Source organism: Ischnura elegans, chromosome 3, assembly GCF_921293095.1.
Source record: "Ischnura elegans chromosome 3, ioIscEleg1.1, whole genome shotgun sequence".
Taxonomy (NCBI): domain Eukaryota; kingdom Metazoa; phylum Arthropoda; class Insecta; order Odonata; family Coenagrionidae; genus Ischnura; species Ischnura elegans.
The window spans coordinates 37,521,022-37,545,275 of NC_060248.1; the positions used below are offsets into that span (position 1 = coordinate 37,521,022).

The 24,254-nt window shown below is 37.5% G+C and overlaps 1 protein-coding gene across 1 annotated transcript in view; it reads left to right on the plus strand.

Moving 5' to 3' along the window:
- The window catches only part of LOC124155169 (5-hydroxytryptamine receptor 1), a 461,543-nt gene that overhangs the window by 327,526 nt on the left and 109,763 nt on the right, over positions 1 to 24,254 (plus strand). The window lies entirely within an intron of this gene.

Sequence of the window (24,254 nt, forward strand, 5' to 3'; positions counted from 1 at the left end):
GGGCCTTGATGAAATAATTGACCGTATGCGGAATTTCCTCTTATGTTTTGGGGATTATGTAAGGTCATTTCCTAAGAATTCATTGAGTTTATTTCATTCATTATCACTGATCACCCCTTATGCGCTTGAATCCACATTGTTACGCTCTCTTACATTTTTACTTCTCCGCGAGAGCCGTCATAAGAGTTTGTTGCTTAGTTACGAGTTTAAAGTCTAAAAGCATAGTTGCGTAACTGCAGGAAAGTTGAGCATTTTATTACTAATCTGTTAAGATATAAATCATCTATCGTCTTAAAGGGGCACCATTATCGGTTCACATGCTTTAATTTGCACATGAAGACATTTAAAAGTAATTTCGAATACGGATATTGTAATAAACTTTGTTCATACGTGGGGAAACCGAAATCTTCGTCATTTATTTTATGAGGCGCCCAATTTTCTCCTAGTAATGGCTGTTTTGGTAGGGCTTATTTTTTCCTTAAGTAAGAGCGAAATCGTTCTCTTATCCTTCCTGAATCTCGAAATTACGCTCTAAATATCAGAATTTGTATCTTATTTTGCTTTTTCCGCGATTTTGGGGTACGAAGGACATCAAGTATCTTATGGCCTAAGGAAGGATCAAGCAGATTTGGCCATCTCGTATTCTGAATTCTAAATGTTAAAGTGATTAAATAAAGGACTAGAGAGATTGCTGGATAAAACGAAAAAATGAAGTGATTGTTGACTATGAAGATGTACTTTAATTAATCCACATGTTGTCGACGTATATTACTTAGCTTTCAAGAAACGCTTTGCGTTTGCCAGAAGCATTTTCAAGAATATCAGACGCATGCTTGTATGGCAAAGTATGTGATGTGGATTTGGCTCATATCAGTTCCTACCAAACGGAAATCTTTATGGTCTTGGCTGAGCGGCTCACCAACTCCTTAACTAATGTGGTGGAATAAATGCGCTAGCACATTTTCTCTAGGTGCTTCCATGAAGTATTCCACTCGAAATCTGGATTCTATATTTTTTGCGAGAAATAAATTCTCAGTGCCATGTTTTTCGCCTGTATATTATCTCCGACTTACATGGTTTTTATATTCATATTCTCAATGTGACTCCGATCCCGCGGAAGTAATAGGCACTGATATACAGAAACGTGCATGTCTGATTATGCGACATTCTCCCGTCAATATCCTATCTTATGGGTTTGTCACCGCCGCGCCGTGTTTGTTTTCTTTCTCGGCTTGGCAGCCGCATCTGAAGAGATTGTCATCCCATTCCGAAACCCTAGACATTTCTTCCGCAAAACCTCTGCTCATCATATTTGCTTTGCGTTATTCGCCATTTCGCTCGCTTTGTGCGCGACTTTTAGGCCCGTTGAATCGCGTTTATGTTGCTTTGAAGCATCGAAAATAAAGATAGAGTGCGAGACAGCGGAAGGAAGCTGAAGGTCATCTCACGCCAAATGCGATGCTATCCGAGACCACTGTTCTTGAAACTGGCGAGCGAGATGGCAAATATCGAATGTTTATGTTATTCATCGGAAAAGAGAGGACGGCGAAATTCTTTCGTACGCCTTGGCCTTAAGTAGGAAGGTGAATACAGTTCCCATTATAAGTGTTGCCATGAAAAGGGAGTCAATAAAATTCTTTCTTCTAATCATAGAAATATCCCTTGGTGATAAAATATTTCGTCAAAACTTTCGCTAGAGTAAAAATGGATGATTTATTCAGCAATCGATTTGTTGTGACATATGGTCCAAATGATATATAAAATTGTCAATGACTTTTAGTACCGAAGTTGCCATGATACAGAAAGACAATACAGAACAAACAATACAGAAAGTTTTTTGTTGGTTTTGGGAGGTGTAAAAAAAAGAACGCGAAATTCCACGATGCTGTACGTCATATATAGTAAAGAAAGTAACATAGTAAATTATTATTAATGGTCTGGAAAATAATTCAATTGCTGCTTTACGACCGTAAATTCGTAAAGTAGAGAGAGAGTTTAAAATTTAGTTATTATTGGCTTAAAACACTTAATTGGCTTAATTTCCTATTTCTATCGCTATTTACATTATATCTGCTCTCATTCTGAATGAGATTAGTGGTACGTTAGGTTGTTTACCTCTCACAAATAGTAGCGTAAGAGATATGGGTGTGAAAATTCAATAATCTTTTTGTAGAGCCACCGCTAAATTAACCTAATTTCGTTGTATTTTAAGTTTTTGCATCGATTAGTGACTGCATAATTTTGAGGGATTACCATTTCATACGTTGAATTTAATAACATAATAATTCCATACCTCCTCTTATTGTCGTCCTCTCCTATGGAGTTTCATCTGGGCTTGGCGACATCTCTGGGTGAGGGTATGAAATGACTTCCGCTGAAGACAGCATTTGCAATGATACGCTCATGAAAAGGACTCAGCCAATCTGTCAACTTGCTCTCGCATCTAGTTATAGCCAACATGGCATGGATGGAGGCATACCAAGTTTCACATGCGTCGTGGGAGCTGAGCAGAGCGGAGCTTACCGGGTATGGGGTGACGGAGCTTAGAGTAAAGTTCGTATCGCTGGTCATGGCTCGTATTCAGTTGATGTGGGCAGTGGGTTAATGATCATGGGGATATAAAATTAGGTAAGACGATTTGTAGTTATAGCCGTCATTTCTGGGGGAAACAGTTTAAGATTTGCCACTCTCTCCCCTTTCAATATTACGCAAAATTTCATGTTTTTGTATCCACTCCGAAGTAAATGCTCTTTTTCCGTATTTTACGATCCCCTTGAAATAACATCTCATTCTAAAACTAAATTACACTGACTTGGCGCAACAGGGTCGCCCAATGGCTGAAGCCAGTGGTATCCACGTAATTGCAAGAGCAATTGAGCTAAAAAAATTCAGGCACGCAATATTAACATGCTAAGGCATATCAATATTTCGTCCCAGTCACAAGGCGAATTGCATAGCAAACGCCTTGAAATAGAAGTTAATTCATCTCGCTGATATGCGCACATAAAAAAATTCACGTTGTTGCTTACACACCCAACAGTTGGTCTTGGAGAACCTCTCCTTCTTAACTCCGCGTATTCCCTATCCCAACCTACCCTCTCGTAAAACATACTACGTAATACCTCTTCTGAGTGCTTAACAGTAGAATAAGAAGTAAGCAAGCCTAATCTGCCAGGGCTGGTATTTCATTTATTCTTCATGAATGATAGTAGCATAGAGTAAGTATATACTTACATAGTAACATAGAGTAAGTATACTTACTCTATGATAGTAGTCACCACATTATTCCCGCTCACTACAGTTTTCTGTGCATTAAACCAACTAATTCAAGGCCCGTAATAATAATTAATGCAATTCTACTGAACATTTAAAATGAATGATTTCTTTAGTACTCTCCAATCCAAATGGACTATCCAAAAATGTGTATTGTGGAAATGATTCGTGTTTTGACATGAAAATAACACAGGGTAATGGAAACTAGGTTCCCGTGTGAAAAAATGGGGAAAAAATCTGACACTTCCGCATTGCAGAAAAAGATTTCCACGCTGAAAAATAAACTTTTCATTGAAAGTCATGGAAATAATGATTAACACCAGGATCTTTTAAAATGAAAGTTTGAAACAAATTATGAAAAAAAGTGCCGCAACCAAGAGTCCAACCTAGGACCTCCGGGTTGGAGTCAAATATGGTAACCACCGTGCTACCGCTCCTAGTTGTTAATTGCTTATTTCTAAGGGAATATAATGAACCAGTAAATGTTTAACTGCGTTTTTTGTTTAAACTTTTGGCTATATAATCCAATACGGGGGATGACTCGTGGACAGCTCCCGATGGAATACAACACTACAAATTTTGATTGAAATCCGAGACCCAGTTTTGGGACACTCCCCGTGTAAGTAATATCAAAAATATATACATTTTCAGCTCTATTCAGGAAATGTTAAACTACATTTTCTTTTGTGCTGTAAAGTTTAATGGAGAAATATATAGCAGCCACAATAATCATGACTGAGTAGAAAGTTTTCATATTTTCAAAATGAGAAGTCTTGAAATTGAATTTTCCCCAGAAATAGCAATGAGTTTGAAAGTGCTAATGTCACTATTGCATGGATGCGAGAAGCAATCTTAACAATACCTAGCGTAGCGTTCTAAATGTGGCGGCCTTCAAATATAAGGATGAGTTTAAGAAGTGTGAGAAAAACTTCAATCCTTCCATCGCTACGCTTCCCTATCTCTGCGGTGCGTCCTCGTCCCTGGGGCCATAAACGAGCAGGATCGGTGTGGGTAGATGGCTTTCTCACTCCTCTCCCTCTTTCGCCCCGCAGTTCTGGAAAATGTTTTCGCCGTCGAAGGGAGTGGTTTGAGGGGGTCGGGAATGAGAAGAGAAGCACCAGAGGCCCCGGGTCGGCAAAGTGAGTCATTTTTGTTCCCCGGATCCCGTGTCCTATTTTTTTTACTTTGCGAAAGAATATTTTTCGCTCTTTTTTTCTGCGAAAGTTGAGAAGATATCTTCGAAAGTAGCGTCCGAACGGAATCGGGATCCGGGGAAGAAAATTCGGTACCTCGTTTCGCTCCGTTTTGCAGTGAGTGAATGGACTCCCTCTACCGGCCAAAATACGATCATAGGTGATCCCGAGTTCTTCCTTATAAGGTGATGGAGTGATATTATTGGATGTGGTACTGTTAGTAAATTATGGGTAAATATGTAAGCTTGAGCATGTAAACCTTGAGGTGACTTTTGGAGCTATGAAATTTTCGGGGGTTATTAATGGGCAATGAAACAAAGGTTTTCACTTTTTAATGGCACTACTGTGGAAAGTTTACTACTAGCTTACGGAGGTCTTCCTGGAAGTTGTAAATGGGAAATAAAAAGTGATTTTTCTCCACTTTGACCATTTATCACTTTTTGGCCTTGGAATTAACGAGAGGGGCCCTATTTATCTTTTTGCGGGGATTTATGTAGTGTAAATCATTAGTAGCCTTAAAATGCCGATTAAACGATAACATTAGTAGCATTTTAAGTGATGTGCAAAGTAAATTTTATAAGATTTAATCTTATTTTTATCTTAATGTCAGCGCTATTTTAAACTGTATTTTATCTCTTTCTTTGCAGGTATGTGTCTAACTGCCTAGGTGATATTATTTGATTGAAGGTTTTCCGATAAAGTAAGTTTCCTGGTGAGAACCAGTAATTTTGTAAAACGTTTTCTTTCCATTTAAAATTAGTCTTTGGAGCTATTGAAGCTTCAAAATTGATGTTTTGCACCTATTAACTTCTTTTGAGTGTCATATTCCTTTCTTTAAAAGGCGGACCCAATGTAAGAGACCAGCGTGGCTAGTTGGTTAGTGTTTTGTCTTGAGCCTATAACTTCTTTTATAAATGTCGTCTGGCGTATTCCAAGCTGTATGGGAACAAAATGAAATCGCTCTACCGCAAAATCCGCGTCTCCTCTCTGTGTAGCTCGCAGATTTCCGCTCTAAAAATTGAAAACACTCGCTATCCATTGAAGCGCTTCAGAATTCTCAAACATTTCGTGTGTCAAACGATCTGAAAACGGAATCAAGCTGTCCCATTGACAGTCTGGTGACGTCTCTCCTTCGTTGAAATAAATTGCGACCAAAAGCACTCGGGAAGAAATCGATTCACCGTTTTGTCGTGAAGCGTCATGTTCAGCGTTTCAATTCTGATGGATTGTGTGGAAACCGGAGCAGTAGATCCCTTAATCGCATCAATTGGACTCATGACTACACAGCGGTTATGTGGTTGTTTACGTAGGCAAGGAACGTGATTTACAAGCACGTCCTGGAGATAGCTGTGTTGATTGCTTATTTAAGGAGATTCCGTTTCTGTAAATTGATGGAACGTATCGTGACTCTAATTTTCCTAAAATCGTGAATCTTAATTGCAGCTTTGCATCCGCAAACAATATTTGTGCATAATTCCAATATTCCTGTTTTACTGCAGAATAATGCAGTCTCTAGATATTTGAAATTGCAGTTTTGCGTCCGCAAACAACATGCGTGCATAATTCCAATATTCCTGTTTTACGACAGAATAATGCAGTCTCTAGGTTTTTGAAAACTTTGCCCTGTGCCCTAATTAATTTTCATGTTTATTATTTCTCTCAGTGGCCTTTGTTTTCATCGATGTATGTTTTTCTTGTGAGAACATTTTCGCTATTCATATTTTTCCAACTCCTGCGATTAATATTGGCGGATAAAAGCTATTAAGAACAATAAAAGCCGCTGTTAAGCATAATAATTCTTTGGCAATTTACTCATAAATTTCCTTGTTGTTCGATTTAGATTACAAATAGTCGGAGGCGACACATAAATTCTATTAATATTTAATTTTATTTACCTTATTAAGTAAAGCGTGTGTTTGAATAAATGAGTTAATTTTTGCGAAGGTACTCCTATATCGACCGAAACATCGCACGCTTTACTGTCAGGTTGTGAATAGCCGTGCTATTTTATTTTCACACTGGTATTTGAAACGGACATATTTTGCTATTTCCTGTCAATACATGAGTTTCTTTACTGTGCGTTAACAACTTTTATTCTATGTTATTTTCTTAACACGACATGATTCTTAAGTTTTGTAGATAAGCAGTAACTTCATGTATCTAAGGCAGAAAATGAGTCCCCAATGTCAACGTCCTAACAGGTCACCTCACCAGTACCTCCATTCCAATTTCAAAGACTTGAATAATAATAATTGGATATGCTAAATATATCCAATGATTAGGTGTCTTTTGTTGCTCATTTTTTTCATTTTCAGAAAGAGTATAAATATATTGTACCCATTTAGCAACAAAAATGCAAATTAAAATATAAATATGTGAAAGTGATCTCTTACCTCTATAAACGTAACAAGCTTAGCATGTAATAAATACTTATCACTTTATTTGAAAAATATCGTGCAGAAAAGTCATATGCAACTTCTATGCTAAGAGGAATAATGGAACTGTTTCCATTATTTCTATATTTTAGCGAATTTTTAAAAGGCAGAAAGTTTTTTCCTCTGAATACCATATGACCTACCATGATAGCGGGCGTAGAAATTCAGCAATTTAGGTTTAATAAACTAAAATTTCACTCCTTACCGATGTCAGTCTTGTCCCTCATTCAAGAATGAATCTTTCTAATTTTGTCTTAGTGAATTGCTGCACCTCGGGAGTGCAATTTTTGTGACCAAGATTCACGTTTTCTTTTTTTATTTCTATCCCAAGGAGTTTTACGTTCAGTAAGGCATTACTCAAGGACGCCGCTACGGACTCCCTCACGGTTCGCATCACCGAAAGGGGTCATTCTCGGCGGAGAAAAAACCGGAATCATCTTCCAACGTGCTTCGCCGTACGTTAGAGTGCCGTTATCCGGGCGGACGAGGTTCTCCTTCCCGGGCGATAACGCCATCCGCGTCGCGGCATGAACCGCTGTCTCCTCTCTTCTCTTCGCTTTAATGTGATTACACTCAGAGCTTAGGATTGAAGGGGGCGTGTCCGGGACGATGCCAACAAAGGCCTCGCCGTGTATTCGGACGGAATCGAGAACGAGCGAGAGAGAACGAGAGCTTAAACCACTCTTTCATCCGTTCCGTTCGCCACAATGGACCGCCTGGGAATTGAAGGAGCGGAATGGAAAAAGAATGGTGGTCTGAGGGATGATGTTGAGTGTGGGTTAAAGGGCGGAAAAAGGCATGGATAAAACATTTGGGATTAGAGGGGGGTCTTCAGGAGTCAAAAGGACGCGCTCATTGTTGCTCGCTTGTTTTTGATGAGGTGCCCGTTGGAGACGCCTCGCGGCGCATTCTGGGGAAATTATACTTTTTTCTTCTTTTTCTTATGGCTTTTTGTGTGAATGTAGGACGTTGAGTGAAGTAGCGATGTCTTGACATGTATTGTCACTGGATTAGGTGCTTTCTTTGATTGAAATAGGTCGTTTTTTAGAAAAATGTCATGCATGAGCAGTGTGAATAATTTATACGGCGTATTAGCTCTTGTAACATATATACATGTAAGTAATCACCTTCTTAACTTTGGTATTTTAGCCTTTAAGTTCATTCAGACTATATTTGGAGACGTAATTTGTTACTGTCAAAATCAAGAAAATAATGCTTGTGTAACTTTCGAGGAATGAAGGTGTGATATTTTTATGTTAATGCTAAAATAGAAGTAGTTCTTAGTTTTATTAACATTAGGCATTGTTATTACAAAATATTATCATTGCAACATGCGCACATTTTTTATTTGATGCATAAAATCAAGAAATATTTGACCGCATAATTACTAGTATTACACTCTTCGTATATTTGTAGTCTTGTGTTTGTGTCGTACTAGTTTGATTCATTTGGAAACGTATGTTTAGTAACTGAGAGATGTAGGCCAAAATATTGGTTTCTAGAATTGAACTTTAAATTAATTAATGAAAAATTAATGTTAAAGCAAATTAAATGATGCAAATGTACATCTAATGGCCATTTAATTGAAGCGACAAAGAATCACGAATGATCGGGCTGATGAATGCCAGCACTCATTTTCTAAGAATAAATTCAATGCTGTGTTTTGCTGATATGCGTGTTTTGACTGGTATTATACTTAGATTACAAAACTAAGTTGTTAAATTATTTGATTTTTGATTGCGGTTTTTTTAAAACGCCTTTTAAAACACCGCAATGCGTAAAACAGCATATTTTCCTTTTTTCCACAATAAACTGGAAATACTGCTACATGTGGATATTTTGAATGAGATGAATGTACATATTGCAGTTTATGTTATTAGGTGCTAAACTAAGTTCCCGCTGTTTGTCATTAGATGGTTTATTAGATTAACACCTTTTCCCGTAACGGAATTCAAGCTCTGCCAGAAAGTTGGGAAAAAGTTTTAGCTAGCGATAGAAATGACTTTGAATGATTCATTTATAACAATTTTTTTACAATAAAGTTGTGATTTCATTAATAAAATAGCGAAAACTTAGTTATACATCTAATAGAGTCATCATAGCATCTTTAAATAATGCTAGTGGTTCTAAATGATTCCAGCATTAGTAAAAAAAGAAATAAAGAACTATGAAGATGCTCATGATAGTGATTATTGGTAAAGCAAGATGCATTTTAAATTTCGGAATTTAATCATTCGTGAATAAGAAATAACTGTTCCATTTGGATGGAAACTCCATTCATATATAACCTGACCTGATGTATTCATCAAGTCGATTAGTTTACGCCAGAAAAATGCTCTGTTGTAAAATTTAGTCAAGAAGAAATTTCAGGCGTGATTTGTTAATATTTTGATTCTTGAAGCTACAAGAGAAATTATGTATCAATTATTGGAAATGGGACCGTGTATGAGGCGATAGTTTATGTTGGAGAACGTGAGGAATGGTCTTAGTGTACCGGAATACACTAGAAATGTTCAGAGTAGCGAAAAGTCTTTAGCATCGGTACCGAGAAGAATTGTATCATCTCATCTTCAATACGTATATTATGCTTCATTCAACGTAAATCCTAGTTATTATTGTTAGTATTTGAAATATAAGAATCTATCTCGATATGCGTATTTCAAATGTATCTTCATCTCTGTAATGTGCTTGAATGCGAAGGGGATAGTGAGTAATAAAGGAAGTCCCTGTATTTTTATTCCCTATGTTCCTATGTGATTGCATTTAAATCACAAGAAGGGGGCTTGTAAGAACAAAAATTAACATTATTCATTTCAGTTGAAAATGTTTTAGCTGTTGAGAAAATAATAGTTGCTAATATATAATAATTATGATTACGTGCAAGGCCTCAATACGAACCTCTTTTAGCATGCTTGATAAACTCTTTGTCAGTTTCAAATGCTCACCTAACGGCTGCTGGTACTTATATTTGGCTATAGGCTTACTTCAATATTATTTCTCCCTCGATGTTGCTTGTGACCTAATTAAATTTCATGCAAACAACTAAAAATTTGGTCTTTCAAAGCGATGCGCAGGAGGCGTACGTTCATCGACTGCTTTTCCAAAAACGAAGCAAACACGATGGACGTACCTAACTCTGGACTGGTGCAAATTTAATTTTGCGCAGCCGTTAAATGGACGAGGGAATTTTACTCTCCCCTTTGGCGCTGCCTTTGAAATTACTTCCTCATTTATGCTACCTGCCGCAAAACATTTGCGGAGAAGTCCGTTGGCGAAATTCCGGTAATGAAGGAAGGACAAATCAAGTATTCCAGAAAAATACCATTCTTAATTGCTACGAAAATAACTTGTGAGGGTATAATTCAGCGAGAAATTTATAAAAGCCGGTCCAGTTACAGTTTTGTGCTATTTATTCTTTTAATCTCCTTTTTAGTTCTCCTGGTTAGAGGTAGATTGTTTTATATCGGCTCTTTTTCAAGAAAGTTAAAAGAATTTTGGTTGATAATATGGCGTGAGATACAGATGATAATCTTTAAGCGAAGAAAATATCGAGATAGATACTTATGCTTCAAATCTAACAGTCATAACTGGTATTTACGTTGAATAAAGCCCAATGTGCGTATTGAATATAACGCATGAATATTACGCACACGACCTTGCCAAAGATTCATAGGTATTGCCAACATATTTTTGTATCACTTATAGAAAATAAATTGCTTGTGTGCAGCAGATATCTCAAATCAATAATCTCCCTTTTGAATATAATCAACGTTTTTTTCATTTCGCATTGTGAAACTCCTGTAATTTTACTATAAAACTATAAATTACTTTGATAGTATAATATTTAACAACCCAACCGACCTAGTTTTAGGTACTTTATTACTTTAAATAGTTAATGAAAAACTGTGAAATAGAGGGGCATTAGTTTTATTCTACTAAGGGGTGAATGTAGCAATGATTTAACCCTACAGCCTCGAAAAAAAACTTTAATCTTTACGAGAGAAAAACTCGAACAAGCAAAATAAATCAGCAAAATTCGCCGCTTTTCGAAACATCGAACTCTTCAAGCGATCAGAAGGTATTGTGTTGGTAGGGGGAGGGGAAGAAAGCTGAGATGGAGAGGGGTCATCTCTACAATGTGGGGATGCTTTAGGTAATCGGTCGGTCCCCTGGGTAACGGGCGGTTTGTCGCACTGGGGCTTTTGAATGGAGTTGCAGCGGATAAAAAAGGGAGCAAGAAAGAGGTAGAGGTGGATTAAACACGAGCGAAGCGAGGACCGCGATGTTTTTAAAGACATAGTTGGGAGTAGAGGTCCCTCTTCCATGGTGTAATCCGTTGGGATGGGAAATTTTAGTGGTACCTGGGTGGGCGGTGTAATTTGCATCTGCGCGTGTTGTACAATTGCTTTTTAAAAGGCGATGACCCCCAGCAAAAGGAATTTTTATTCCCGTGTTTCAGAGGTGCTTGAGAGAATGTCTTTGTCCGCGTGAAAATTTGCAATTAGAGGTCTGCGTGCTCTAGTTGGCAATCTCTATTCTAGCTACCTCACGTCTGCTTCGATAGGTGATCGCCAAGGCTACAATGAATTTGAAACTTTTTCCTTTTTCTCCTGAAACAGATAATTTAGTTGTCTTTCAGCGTCCATATCATACGCACGACCGAAAATGAAAGAGGTCGGGTAATGGAGAAGTAAAGAATTTTTTTTAGGAAAGCTAATGCGTTTCGGAACTGAATTATGTTTTACAATTGTATTACGTCCTACAATTTAGAAAAAAAAGAATTTGTCCTGTGATGTTCATTAGGTTATTTGATGAATTTAGAATGAAGCATTTCATAAAAATACTGTGGTTTCGGATCCTAATAAAACTTCTAGCTTAGTCTAACGATGGGACACTTTCGGATGTAACCAATTTATAGATTTTATATTTACTCTATTGAGAATAGGGCTTGTTTTAGGTCTCTCTCTCCTTCCCATGTAAATGAGAGTATTGAATGTAATCTTTAGAGACTTTATCTGTATTTCCCTCTACCCGAAAACAGTGTGTTATTGCCTTTATATCGGGGGATTCAGCAATCAACTGGACTTCTATGGACATTGGTGGATTTAGGGCTGGGGGGCAGGTCAGAGGGACATGTGCCCTCCCCCAGACACTCAAAAAATAGGCAAGATTTTTAATATGTTGTCATTACGTTTGTTTTGTCTTGTGTACTGCGGATCCTCAGTCATTTAATTTCATATTAATAACTTCATTATTAAAATAAAGGGAATATTTTGTGCAGTAATTTTTTTATGCTTTTTAACCTCAAATATGGGAAGATGTCAGACCTTCCAGAAAAATAATCCTGGATCAGCTCTTGACTATGGGTATAAAATAATTCTCGGCAAATGGGATGGAGTTTTACTTAAGATCTTGGACAAAATGTGTCGGACTATATTGATGCAATTCACTCAAAAGTCACCTACATGAAGAAGGGTAGCAGAATGACAATACAGGTATTTGTGTACTAAAAAATAATAAGACAGAATTACGGGTATTATGCCTTTACATTTACTATTAACTGTGATCAATAGCTCTAACAAAAAATAAATTATAGACGATAAATTTATTTGCTTTTGTCTCAGATCCTAGAAAACAAACTTATATTCTTCCATTCGGGTGGTAACATCTTAAAAATCGGCTTTGCAAATTATTTTGATCGTCAAGTTAGTGGACTTGAATGATATTGAGCAATAGAGAGAGTCAAATTTCGTCCAAGAGCATAAGAGGTGCCATTCCATTTGTGAGGAAATTTCTTGACCTATAGTACGCTTTCAAGCAAGCGTGACTTGGATGCGAAGGTAGTTAGGTGGGTGATTACTTTACCCCGCCTCCACCGACGACAGCTGAATAATTACGTCGCTTATTGTGGCCCACTTGAGAACTTGACGTATTTTCCTGGTGCCTAGAGTCCTACCCATTGATATCAAGTTATAGATACTTGATTGTTCGATTGAAATTTCTTGATTTCCTTCTCTTAAGGTATTCAGGTAAGATTTCTAAGGCACATCTATTCTCACTCGTTACTTCCTCCAAAAAAGACAGTGAACTTGGAATAAAATCTCGCTCTTCATTTTAATTGCTCCTATTTTAAATTTGTCTTGATACCTGAATCATTTATTTATATACCTTTATTATCCCGGAAGCAGCACATCGGAAGGTTGGCAACAAAAAATAAAGAACAGGCCTTAAAAATCCATGCCCTCGATGAGGGTATCCCAGGTGGGGCACCAATTCGCGAGAACAGGGAAGGCCGAAGGATTTTTGCCCTAAATATCCGTTTCAAAATTGTGTATGTCTAATATTAGGTTATTTGAAACATTTAAGATTTACGTTTTTGGTACTCTAATTACGGTTACCAAATCTGCTTAAGCTTCTAATTGCTGCCTTCCTTCCGTCTACATTAAAATATACCAGAAAAGGTTAGCAAATTTAAGATTTAAGCAAGAGTTAAGAATTACATCTACTGAGCAACATCTTTCACTGTTTAATGGCATTGGTTGCGGAGCTGTAGTGCTATGAGGGTACGAATTGGTATCATGAAGCTGAATAAACGTTGATTGCTCACCGTTACCGTAATAAAATCACTTCCTCATTTTTTGCATTTTAGGGCCTTGGAGCTTCCCACACGAAGTCGTATCGCGGCAATTTATTGTGGTGCGGCTGCATGTGATATTTTAAGTCCCGCTCTACAGTCGTTAGCCAAATCTGAATCGTTTTCAACAGATCCTCCACGAATTCGCGAAAAAAAAAATCCTCCGCCAAGTCATAGCGTTCTCAGCGTCCCCCCTCGACGCATCGAAATTAATGCGAGAATGCTCGACGACCCGCTCCCTTTTGAACGATTCTGAATCCACTCCGTCTGCCGCACGTTTTTCCAAATAAATTCCGGATATTTTCGTTCGCCCCGCGCCCGTGACCATCTCAAATGCCCCGTCGCGGGCGGTCTGTCTGCCGACCCTCAGCTTAACGAGCGCCTGGGTTTTTTGGATGAGAGAGAAAGAGCCACGGGCCAGCGGGCAGACGTGGCGGCGGAAGCAGGGGTCGCGCTTTAATTTTCTTTCCTCCTCCAGGAAGCAGAGATCCCGGAGTGCTATATCAATAGGTGGGCGGCAGAAAAAATAAGAGGCTTAATCGGTGAGGGATCAACGCGAGAGGTTTGAAGGGAATGGTCTGATTTTGACGTTGTGTATGAAAGAATACGCAATTAATAATGGCTGTTTTGGAGATGTAAATACGTGCCTGGAAATGATGAATATTAACCTAATTGATAACGATATAAAACTTAGGAATTAATTTAGGCTTCTTGTCTTTCTTATAATTTTATTGAAGTTGGTTTTTAACTAAGTATATCTGGTATCAGGCAATAATTTCGTAAGTAATTTTGCCAATTCATAATGAAAACTTTTGCCTATTTTACTTAGAGTTTATCATTTTAGCTGATATGATGAGAGTATTTATATCAATGCCTGCCTCCTATACTGCCTCTAATGATTCCCCTGAAAATTTTAAAGATCCCCATTTTGTTTCTGTATCAACGAAGGCTTTGGATGGATTGCGTGGTTTTTCACTGTCCTACATCAACACTCAAATTGGGTTTTTCCTTTGAAATCTTTCACCCCGATTATTCTTTCTTTACTTGTTTGGTTCGTTATGCTTCCTCATTAATTCCAATATGCGCTTAAAATTAACTGCAGCAAAATTTTCTTTAAAAACAACTAAATATTTTAATAAATTTTAGTGAGCTTTTTTCGAAATATTGACAGCCGTTTCATTGAAAATAGTGGTAAATAAAAATAGAAAGTTGTAAAAAAGCATGTTACCTTCGTAATAAAGCTTGATCATCTAATTCAAGTTGACAACTTTGCCATAGCCGATATTTTGGAAATATACTAAAATGCGCTCTCGGTTCATTTTATATCATTCGCAAAGTAATGTGAGTCATAATGCATTGTATTCTGGGAAAACGGTAAATTTTAGTCTGATAATGATTAAAACCTTCGGGAAATTAATACGTGATATGTGTGGCAACCCTGCCGAGAGGTAAATATCGGCGAAATATCGAATTAAATTAATGCTCTTCGCATTATCACGTGCGCCCAAGCATAAAAGCGGGAGCTGAGTAATGATATGAGAGTAGGAATGTGGAGGAAAATGATTAGACAATGTATATGTTGGCGTATTTATTCAGTTAGGTAGGTACGTTCTTATTTTTTGGCATACTTTGTAACGTATATATAATACGTATTATATATTTCTTAAGAGATCACCTGTATTGTGTAGTTTATTTTAAGAGTAATTCATATAATACTTCAGAAGACTCCATCTTACACTGCATTGCATTTTTGTAAAACTAGCTCGGTCAGGCTAACTTCTATTTCGCTTTTTTTCTCAAATATCATTAAATACAAAAGTTTGCAAAGATGCTTACAAGTTTATAGGTACATTATCAACTAATATTTCTAACCACCTTAAGTTAAACGTCGAAAAAATATCAATTTTCAAATACTTCTTGTCGAAGCATATAGCAGAGGCTTAAACATAAGAGAGGGAACTGTGAGATGAGGTGGATAAAGAGCGAAGAGTAAGACGAGACGGTAATGCCGGCCGGGGAAGGATTAGTCGCCGCGGGCATTTGGCTCGAGGCACTCGCAGTCTCTCTGGGTAAGGGGGACATTCGTTTCCCGGGTGAGACCTCGCCATGACAAATCTTCCCCCACAGCCAGGGGCACAGTGCTTTAAAAGATAGCGGAATCTGAGAGAGAAAGAAAGAAGGAAAGAGGAGTCTCCGGTGGGAGCTTCGTTCCCGCCATTTTTATTTTTACCGCCGCGGACACCCCCGTTGTGTCATTCCGCCGAGAGGGTGGCTCTTGACCTGATATCGAGTTTTACATCCTCTTGCAACCGAGGTCGGCAACCCGCTCGACGCCCTCCACGCCGCCCCATTCGACCCCTAGTAGACGCGGCGCATTAGATCGGGCGCTCATTAACGCCCGGCGCTATTAATTTCCATTGTTTCGTCCGCCTTCGTGCCTTTCCTATCGGCGGGTGACGCCTGAACTGAGGGCGTTTCTCGCGTGACGGTAGCATTCATCATGGGCCGATAAGGACGAACCCCAATTGGGAATTTATCGCCCTAAATAGATTTTGTAAATTGTTGCCCATTAATTTTCGCTCCTTTAAGCTCACCTCTACCGCTGAACGTGAGCCGCTATGTGGCATTGCAAGGTGCGCAATCACGCCTCGGAAGTTGTGTCTGTTCTTCGTTTACGTGTGGGATGACAATGGCGATCTTTTGGATATGCGATGTTCGAATCAATAGACATTGCCCATTAGATACCACGAGTAATGATAATCTATTATCTATATTTAGAGAATTTATCATTATTGAAATATTTGATGTTTTTCCTCATCAATTTTTATCATCTTTGCACTACTCTGCGTAGCATTCTGTTTAAAACAATCTGGAGACTCCCTTACAGCTTTACATGTTATCCCACCACAAACGTGGGTCTTGCTCTCCTTGCTTTGTGTCAGTTGGCAAAATTCGTTTCGCAAATAATTTATGAAACGGCTCCGGGTATAATTGAGAGTTCATACATCATGAACGTATGCTATGCTGTGATGTGAAATAGCTTAAAACCTATTTATAAATTGGTTTTCATTTTAGTACTTACAGCAACCTTTTTTTAATAAACTGTATTTTTTAAGTACAGGCTGAGGTCGATGTTCATAAAGTGAATGAAAAAATATAAATTCCCAGTCAAAACTTTTCCACTTATGCAATCTGCATTGTGTTATCACTGCTACTCTTCGATTAACGCATTAGTCCGTGTTGACTTTATCTTTTCGTGAAAGCCATAAATACTGGGATATTATGATAATTTATCTCAATTACAATTCCATGATTGCGCGCACGTAACTTCTCACTATTGGGCTTCAAATTATTGTTTTAGCGAGCTTGGATGAAAACTGGTCCATGTTGACAGTAAAGCTATCGTCATATATCTTGCTATTAGTTATAAATTATTCATCCAATAAATCTTTTTACAAATTTAAATCTCGAAAAAAGTAAATTAGTAATCTTACAAGGAATGAGTTTCATTGGAATTAAAGCGGCCTCCATATTTTTTAAATGTTTTTAAATTCAAATTCTAACGAATCCGGGATAAGAAGCGATAATGGTAAATTTTTAATGGATAAAAATTTCTTTTTTTTACCTAATAGCACAATTAATAGTCATTTATTATTGGAAATTCGTAATGTATTTTGTATGTTACGTTTCCAAAACGTCGTTGGATTTATACCCAATCAAGATACCCAACCAAGATACCAAAATTATTAGATGATTTCCTATTATTTCGTGTTAACCTAATTATTAAGCGAAAGTATGCAGAATATTAAATCATCGTCCTTCTTCTATAGTGCAGCCGGCAATCAGAATAACTAATTTCTAATCATTTCCCACCTATAATTGTATTTTGGAAGACGTTTTTAACCTCCCATTTTGAAAAATTATGTTATGAAACAAAACATAAATGGTAAAATTATAAGTTTGCATGTCCCTATTTTACTGCGAGTGTCTATTACCAAAGTTATTTATTTATTTTTTAATTAGCATTCATCGATTGTTAGATGAAAGATAAAAAAAATGCCAATGAATAAAATGTAAAATGCTGTCGCTTTCTAGTGCTAGCGAGTCAAATTTTTGAATCGTTGAGAAATATTTTCTTTTTTAAACCTTTTTCTCAGAAATATAATTTTTATCCAAAAAAAACTAATTACAGGGTTTTATTTCTTTAAATAAAATAAGGTTAAACTTCAGGATACTTTGAACACCGATCCTGTTTTAAAAATCCTGTTTAACGTTCCATGGTTAATGAAGGTATTTTTCATGCCAATGCAGTCTTTGTAATTAACTATCTTCAACTGTTCTTTTTCGAGAATATCATTTTAATTGTGTGACGAATTCCAAACATTTTTCATTTTGGTTATCGCGAAATTGGATCTTGTATGCTAGCTCCTACCTTGATGGAATTTCTCCATTCCATCAACACAACGCGATATCATGGCACTAATTGCATTTTGAAGTTAGAAGATCGCATTTGTAATCCGTTGGCGTACTCTACCCTTGTTCGAGTAGTGTGAAATTCGTGTATTGGTGATTAATTAATCGAATTTCGCCTGCTGAATCACTGCTCTTCCTTGCACCTGCTTGAGCGACAGCTGGGAAGTAATAGGACTCTGCTTCGTTTCTTTTTATTCTACTCATTCGGAACGTCGTAGATTTTTGCATTGTTCACCACTCTTAATGTCCTGAGATTTTGCATTTTTGTCCACCGGCTACTCTTTTTTTTATAAATAAAATTGAGCTCTCTAGAGATATCAAAATGTATACGACTGAGAAACCAATTATGGCGGCTATCTCCTACGAAAAGCCTCTCATTCGAGTGCCACGGAATTTTTAACAAAAATAACACGAAAAATAAACTGCGTCGACTCTTTTCCATTTCCGTTTGAGGAAATGAATCGCCAACAACCGCTTGCAAATGAATCACTGCCTTTTTCCCTCCATCTCCCACTTAATATGCGTAAGAGTTTTTTATCTTAATTTTTTAACTCTTCACTCCTTGTTTCGGCGAAGAGAAACTGAGAAATGGTTTTGCCATCTGTAATTTTCTTTTTCAAAAATGTAATTATTATGACATTTTTAAACCATAATTGATTCCATGATGAGTCTACGAGGAAAGAAAATGTTAGCCTCAGTGACGACTTTTATTTTCTACTCTCACTACTAGTTCCGTGAAATTTTCCTTCAATTGAAATACTTGACGTAACTTGACAGCCGCTATGTATGGCATTCATTTGTTCCATTAGAAAGTACTCTTCACCACATTTTATTCACGCCCTCTCGTTTCTCTCGCGGCTACACAATTCACAAATATATTTCCGATGGTGTTCAGCATGGATGTAAATGTTGCATGTATCTCCATTGTGCTTTTAGGGTTAATAACCGGAAGGTTTTCTTATCTCTTGCTAGACTGGGGCTGACGTTTTTAGGAGCGATACATTTTCAGTGTCGTAATAAAAGTGTATACGGTTTATCTATTTAATGAATTATGTTTCATTATAATTTAATATTATATGATATACAATAATAACCTGATTTTCCTCTTCAAATAATTCCCACGATCACTTACCAATTTGAAATTCGTTAATATTTATTAAGAAAAATTGATCATTTATTAAATAATCAGCTTTTTTTCTGCGCATTTTGCTTTTTAGAAGAAATAACTACAGTACAAAATCTACACAAATTAAATACTGTCGTATGCTGGTTAAAAAACTTCTACATTTTGAAAATTTTTTTCTTTTCTCAGAATTTACCTGGGGCTTCAATGAAGGATTTCATTAAGGAGCAGCTAGGCTTCATTTCTCCGTTAATTGTATTAATAGACATATTTTTTAGCCCGTAAAAAACACTCTTAATGGGCAAAAATCAAATAGTTAGATGAGAAAATGGTAAAATTGAGTCTTTATTTGATTAATTTTGAATCTCTATCGAGATGTGTGTTGAAATTATTTATATGGATATTTTCAGATTCGCCGTTCGCTGACGATGTTGTTCTGCGACAATTGCGGTCTTACGAAAAGATAAAATTCACTATACACTGTGTAAAATACCATGCACGCTGCTCTCTTTCTTTTCAATTTCTTTAAAAATAATGTGCATCCCTAGAGTACCTGATGATATCATTACAGATTTTGGCAGACCGTCAAACCATAGAACTCTAATTTTAGTTTTTATAGGAACAGGGTTTTCTGTACCTGCATTGTTAGACATGATTTCATTTCAGTAAACAATTTTAGTGCTTACTACATTGTGTTTACTCACAATTTCATTTTGCAAAATTCTCTACCTCACAAAAAATCTTTGTCACTCTCTTGTGTAACTCTTTTCTGGTCTTAGTTGACATGGCTAAAGCTGGAATCGATATATTGTATATTAAATTATCATACCTCAAATGAATCATTGAATCCTTTTTTCGCAAAGGAGCGCGAATCCTTGTCTCCAATTTCTTTCTTACACTCGCACTTAATACGGCAATGAATCATAGATGTGCCAATCCATGCATTTTTGAGGTAAACAAGTCGTTTCCATCTATTCCTTGAACTGGTTTACAAATATCTCATCAAGTCTCCGTCGTTCAAAAACAGATCCGAGATTAATTCAAATTGTTTCCCTGACTAGCGGATCGCTACTTCCATGAGGAATGATCGTTTTTGTAATGCTGTTCATGGCTCACTCAACCGTCAAATGTTGGCGTGGCCAATGGTTAACGCATCCTCGATATCAATCAGCCCCGAATTTTTCGATGCCTCTGTTATTTTTCTGCTTGGAATCAATTAGTCTTGACGGCTATCAGAGGGAATCTCCAAAACGCTTAGTCTTACCCTGGTCATATATTTTTCCGCGCATTGCGAAACGATCGGTGGTCTCGAGTGCTGGCACGAATAAAGTGAAAATATAAGATATGAGCAATGAAAGTGCTCTTTGTAGAATATTTCTTTTTGTAATTTCTGGCGTGGATATTTTACCTCAATAATAAAATGAAAGTAATTTCAACCCATTGTTTAATTATTTGGACTTTTCTATTTTGTGGTTGTGAAACATTTGAATGATTATTTGATCATACTTACATACATGTGTGTGCTCTACCAGTTGAGCTACCGGGACGCTTAGATTTACCATTATTTCGGCGGAGGTTTATACACAGAGCTCAACTGGTAGACCTCGTAGCCGGCAACCAGGAGGTTCTGGGTTCGAGTCACAGTCAGGCCGCAGTTTTACCCTCTGATTTATGGCATTTTTTCCATCTACCTCAACGCTGTTGTCCTCGTCCTTTTTCCATCATATGTTCCTATTCCTTTCTTTCCTTACCTCTAAATTTATTTGTATGTTTGCGCTTAAGGCGCTGTGTGAATGAATGAAGTAGTGTATCGGCCATATTGGCTTATTTCACTTGGGCCCAGCGTGCCCCGAAACGCATGTTCCTGTCTCTTTCCTGCTATCGTGTGAGTGTGTATCTTTCCTTTAATCCTTGTGTCCTTGTCCATTCCTTCTATTAGTGAGTGGTGAGCTGCCCCAGTGCCCTCTATTGGTTACTCTTTTGGGCCAAAGCAAAGGGAGTTTTCTGTGTATAAACCCCCACCGAAATCATGGCAAATCTAAGCGTCCCGGTAGCTGAACTGGTAGAGCACCTAGCCGGCAACCAGGAGGTTCTGGGTTCGAGTCCCAGTCAGGCCGCATTGTTACCCTCTGATTTCTGGCATTTTTTCCATCTACCACAGCACCGTTTTTCCCGTTACACATACTTATAGCTGCCGGGAGAAAGCTAGGTCGTGCTAAAGTATTAGTCGCAGTTTTGCTACATCCATATCATTAGATTGTGACTCTGAAAACTTATTGCATAGAATGCATCACAACCGCGTTTGTAGTATATTGCAAAAATCGAGGAGATTTTTCATCCAAGGTGATTTCCCTGCAGTTTTTCTGGAAGATTTCCTTTTCAAAACAGCATCGAGGTCATTAAAGCGTGACTCACGGAAGTCTAGTGAAATTAAAGGTACATAGATGCGTATATCGATGGCTAAGTTCTATCAACACGTATCTCAAACATAGAAGCTTTTCAGGAAAGCAAAGAAACGATCAATATGTTTACTTGTACACTGAAATTAAACACCAAAAGTTCATAAAACTGAAAAACACGCATTAATTTTTAAACAAACAGTCGTTTTTTGCTTGTATTTCATTTTTTAATATTATTACACTTTGTTTAAGATACCCATCCCAAACCGGCCGAATTTGAGATACGTGTTGTTAGAATTCAGCCATCGATATATTACTCCTAACCATTGCATTGACCTGGAAACTCTTCATTCCTCTATATCTGTCTGAGATGGTATTCTGAGGCTATTTTAAAGGCGTGTTGGGGTGTAGTACCAGTTTTGACCACGCTTCAGAGCCAGTCTTTTAAATTGCGTGCTCCAAATTTTTCTTTCTCTGAAGCACTGTAGCATGAATACGAATGTCCGCGTCCTGAGGGGTGAATAAAGATCCAACTTGCTTTGGGCATAAAAAGTGGAAATTTCTTCTGCAGTAAAGACTGTCTAGAATAAAAAAGAACAGGGCACTCGATGTTGGTATCCCGCGGTGGTCTTGGAAGAGGGCGTTAGTGGGTCGGTCATTAGCGTGTAGCCTCATTTTCGGTGCGTTGCTTAAAATGAGTGCGCAGCGACTTGAGAATTCATCCTGCCGTGTAAGAAACTGGCTTTATGATTTTTTTCCAAATCTCGTCGATGACACTCCGTCTCATATAAAGCAGGAACGATGAGCAACTGTATTTAATGAGCGATAATTACATGCTCGAGCTTACTTACCTAGACCATTTGAGAACCAGCTTCAGTCATCATAGTTATAAATTTTGATTATCATTTAAGGCTAAAAATGAGACCAATACCATTCATACCATGTGGCGGATCTATGGGAGGGGGGGTGCTAATGGGGCTTTAGCCCCCCCCCCCCAATTTACACTATATAGAATGGCAATTTTTTCCGACCCCCAATACTGCTGGAATTTTTAACCCCACTTAGCCCCTCCACCCTTAGTCCCTAGCCTAGATCCGCTACTGGTCATACCATCAAATCGTACTCCCATAAACCTACAGATGAAGGGCAATCATGCCAAAAATTTTACCTTATTTTATCTCTGGGGTCACGTTTTGTAAAAAAAGGAAATCATCAGATTTAATGATTATGTAATTGCAACGTTCAAAGTTAGCGGTTTCCTTTTCCACAAATAATACATTGCAAGTAGCTTTGAGATATGGATGAATGCATTGAGGACTTTATTTGTAATTAAATACTTTACCCTTATGTTTTAGATTACTCTAAAATAATACCTGAGGAGTAAAAAGATACTGGTGATTTATTTTCACTCCTATATTGAAAGATATCCTCATCTCATAGGGCTTTGTGTTTGGCTTCTCCTAATATTTTCTTATCTTTTCGGACTTGCTTATCTGACTTTGGAGGCTAAATAATAGTACTTAGTAGGTTTTAAAATTGCTTTTCTGATCTTAGCCACGTATTGATTTCCTCTAAGAAATCTCTTAATTTTAACACAATGGTCCTTGAACTCCTGACTAAGTGTACTAATTGGTTATCTTGGTCTATCTCAATTAATGTTCGGTCAGCCCTTATGTTCTTCTTTGTATATTTATTGAAGCTTTAGGGAAGACTTTTTTCCACTTAACCTTGGCCGAATTCTAGCATCCTTGCGTACTCGAATTCATCACTTGCGCAACAGTTATGCACTTCATCGTAAGTATGAATTTCACGCAGGTAGACGCCGAAACCACTGTGGATGAGATTTTTTTCTTTTAACACGAAAAAAATAATATTTTTTCGGTTTTCTCGTGTTTTTCGCCCAAAGTTCTTCCATTATGTATATAAATGGAACAAAAATATTCTTTTTTTATGACTTCATTGTGGGGAAAAGTGCGTATTGCGAATGTAAAATTTTGTATTTGTGGTTATGTTCTCTTTAATTTAGCATCGCGGTTGGGATTTTTTGTAATTGGGAAGAAGAACTTTTTTCCTGTCCTCTCATACATTTTAACCCTATTTCTCCCATTAGGTGTATAAATAGAGAAAGAAATGTTTTTTTAATGACTTTTTAAAAAGATATTTCCGAAATGCAAATTGGAATTGCAGAATTTGTTGTATTTGTGATTTTGTTTTCTTCAATTTAGTCTCTCGTACTCGCTTCTCATAAACGCGCTAGTTGCGTATTCCCGTCCCGTTTCCTCTTTTTCCCAGAATTCCTTTCGCTTTTCTCTCGCCGCATCCTCTCACGGAAACCCGACGGAAAATAAAAATTCCCCGCCCCTAGACAAACAAACAGATCCTGCGTGAAATTCGGATGATAATAATTCGGGGAATGTTGCCCGTGTCTCCTGGTGGCGGATGCCGACGCCGCGCCCCGCCGTCACGTCTGCCGGTTTCGTTCGCAGCGAGGAAATGGTGTTTCTCGGAAAAACTGAAATTGCTCCTAAAAGGGTTATTTTTGGCTGAAATAATATTAGGGTTATCATCGTTTAAAGGCTAAAGGTGCTGATTTGTTTGTTTTTTTCAACAGGTACCGGTAGCAACATTGTTGCTAATTAAGTATGTAAAATGAGGGTTTTCAGCTGCCATTATATTTTCGTTTTTCTTTAATATTTTAGGAAATATCCGCGGAACAGCCAGTGG